We start from the raw sequence: 3,161 nt of genomic DNA, 5'->3' as shown, positions 1-3,161 counted from the left end.
GCTCCCACCCCGTCCATCGTTTCCAGCTAGCTCACAAGCCTCTCGTAGCTTGGGGCCGAGCATGCCGCTCCCCGGCCCCTAAACCTGCCATGTGCTCCAAATACACCTTCGCAGCCTAATTCCTACCTCTCCCCTCCGTGCACCCCAGATTCCAGGAACTTGTCGCTGTGTCCTGGATCTGGCCTTTGCACAATTTTCCTCCACTGAAATGCTCCTAAGCCCTTTTGCTAAGTATCTGCCTCTTATCTCCATGCTTTAAGGCTTAGTTCAAATGTCACTTCCTTCGTGTAGCTTCCCTTACCTCTCCGGCCGATGGGAACCTCATCGGACCCCCTTAGTATCCCGCATGCTTCAAACTGTCCTCCGACTTCAGGTCTCAGCTTAGATGCCATTTCCTCCGAGAGTCTCTCCCGCCCCAGTGGCAGTTGGTGAGATGCTCGGCTCTGACGTGTCCCTCTCATTGCATTCCCCACACTGCCATGGCCCAGCCTGAATGGACATCCAAGGCCACAGCAAAACCTGCACACAGCAAAACCTCGATAAACATGTGTTGAGGGAAGGTGTGAGCCAGACAGGGACCACTCGGTCCCAGGGAACACCTCACGTTCCAAGTTCTAGAAAACCACCGGAACGAGTTCGGGCCTGAGAGAGAATCACTGACTTCTATGCCCAAGCCGTGGGCAGTGGAACTGTGTGGCGGGCCTCAGGGACGACCAAACCGGCGTTCCCTCCTTCTTTCTCTCCGTGGGTCAGATTTATTCTCAGCTGCTTCCATGTGGCAGGGGACCAGGGCGCGGCCAGCTCCATGCTCGGTCCTCACAGCCTCTCCGACCGCGAGGGAGGGCCTTTCTCTTAGTTTCTGTTGGGAAGGGCTGGGGAGGAAAGCGGCCTCACCTGGGTCCTGGGTCCCCTGTGATTGACGCATGCGCGGCATTGTGATTGGCAGCCTGAGCCAGAGAAATGAGATAGCAGTGATGGCGGCGCAGCTTTGTGACTCTACCAAAGGCTAGATTTTCCGGTCTGTGAATTATGTCGCTATTAAAAATCATGAAAAAAGAAACGCTATTAAAAAATTAGGGAAAAAAAAAAAAAAACAAAACGAAGCCAGAGATAACGTCTTGCTGGCAAAATAAGCATTTTTTAATTCCTTTTATTCGAATGATTCATCTATTCGGCAAACGTTTATAGAATGCCCACTATGTGCCAGCATGGATCTAGATTTGTGTTTTAGCTGGGAATAGTGCGCGCGCGTGCGCGCGCGCACACACACACACACACACACACACACACATAAATAAGGTGAGAAGATTGAATTCCATTCTAAATGTGATGGAAACCTCTAAAGGCTTTAGCACAGAGGGAATTAGCCACCCAGGAGGCTTGTGGTCAGCGCCAGCGATACTTTGGTAGGAAGACGAGACTGTTTTAACAGATCTCTTGAGATGGCTTCGGTAAACTTGTTTGCAGAATTTGGCAACTTTGTAAGTTTCCTTGTGGACTAACATACATCACACTATACTTCGCGTTCAGCGCGTTTGCCCAGAACGAGTCGAACTGCTGAGTGTGAGAGCACAGTGCCCAAGACCACCCTAGCTTCTGACACCATCTGCAAGCGTGTGTTGTTGGGGGAGGGGGCTGCGGAACCATGCTTTGTGATGAGCTAGGAGGACCCACAAGGCTCACTGAAGGCCATAGTTATGCTTTATTACAGGGGAAGAACACAGGCTGAAATCAGCCTGAGGAAGAGACGCGTAGGGCCGAGTGCGGGAGGGCTCCAGACTCCAGACTTCTGTGGGCCCCTTGCCTCGCGGAGTCAGGACGTGTCACCCTCCCAGTGGTGCTGTGTGACAGTGCACATGGACTACTGCCCACCAGAGGAGCCACTCTGAGTTTTCACTGGGGCTTCATTATGTAGGCATTGATTGATTGGTTGATCTTTCAGGAGGTTGAACTCAGTCCCTAGGTTGACTGATGACAAATGACTTAGAACCCCCATCCTAAGTCACATGGTTGGTCTTTCTGGCAGGTCCACTCTAAGACGATCAGGTGTGGCCAGCCCCTGCCCTAAACAAAGACACTCCTATCGGGTATGACGTAGTCGACTTTCCAGAGCCATTTTTTCCTAGCTTTTCTCAATGGAGATGGAGGAGACAGGACTGGTCATTGCCTCAAGTTTGCCAAAACATGGGTAAGCGGCTCACACCGGCTCTGGCCTGGGCCATTGTTCCTCCAGACTTCTAGGAGGCATTTCCTAAAAGAGGAGTGAGTTGGTGCTGTGGAAAGCACAGGTTGTCTCTGAGGTCTGCGCTCGTTGGCCGGCTGCCTCCCATCGCCGTGCTCCCACCCGACAATGGAGCCCCTGGGCGCCTGGGCCACCTCTCATGCTGGGGGCCCTGTGTCATCGGAACCACAGGTTAGTTTCAGAGATGTCACCTTGATGCGTGAACACTTCCCCTGGAAGCTCAAAAGCAAAGTTATAGAATCGCGTGCAGAAAATGGATGCCTGCCAGGATTTAGTCCAGATCTTGCAGCCTTTGAGAGTGGACCCGGGGGGTTCACCTTATTATCAGGGAGCCCCAACCCCGCCGCGCCCGGTGGGTTCAGTCACATTGGCCCGACACCTGCCGCAGTCCGGTGGCATCACTTTCTACTCCGACTCTCTCACCGTGTACAGACTTAGCGAGCGTGTCCGCCAAAGCAATGACCCCACTATTTATTTCTTGCCTCAGGTGCCTCTCTACCCAGCAGCTGTTTTGCATTCTAAGCTCGAATCCAGGGGTCGGGGGTGGGGCTCATGCAGAGGAAGGCAGGAGATTTTCTAAGTATCGGATGTGTTCGCTGGGTCACAGCGGGAATCGTGAAGCCGGCAGTTATCAGAGGCTGGAGTAATTTTCCATGACCCGTGCTCGTTAATGTCCTGATTGGGGTTAATAGGTTCCAGGGAGGCTGAGGGGCCAGGGCACTGAGGGAAGCCAGAATCTGGCAACGGCACAGCGGGGGTGGGGTGGGGGGACGAAGGGAGGGCATGATTTGTCCACGACCTGGGACAATAAGCATCCCCAGAGAGGCAGAGAAGTGGAGCAGGGAGGATGAGATTTGTCTCCTCTGACAAATCTGAGGCACCGCTGGGACATCTAAATGGAGCAACTAAAGGCACAGGA

The sequence above is a fragment of the Pteropus vampyrus genome, unplaced genomic scaffold, assembly GCF_000151845.1.
Source record: "Pteropus vampyrus isolate Shadow unplaced genomic scaffold, Pvam_2.0 Scaffold370, whole genome shotgun sequence".
Taxonomy (NCBI): domain Eukaryota; kingdom Metazoa; phylum Chordata; class Mammalia; order Chiroptera; family Pteropodidae; genus Pteropus; species Pteropus vampyrus.
Note: the sequence above shows the minus strand (reverse complement) of the source record.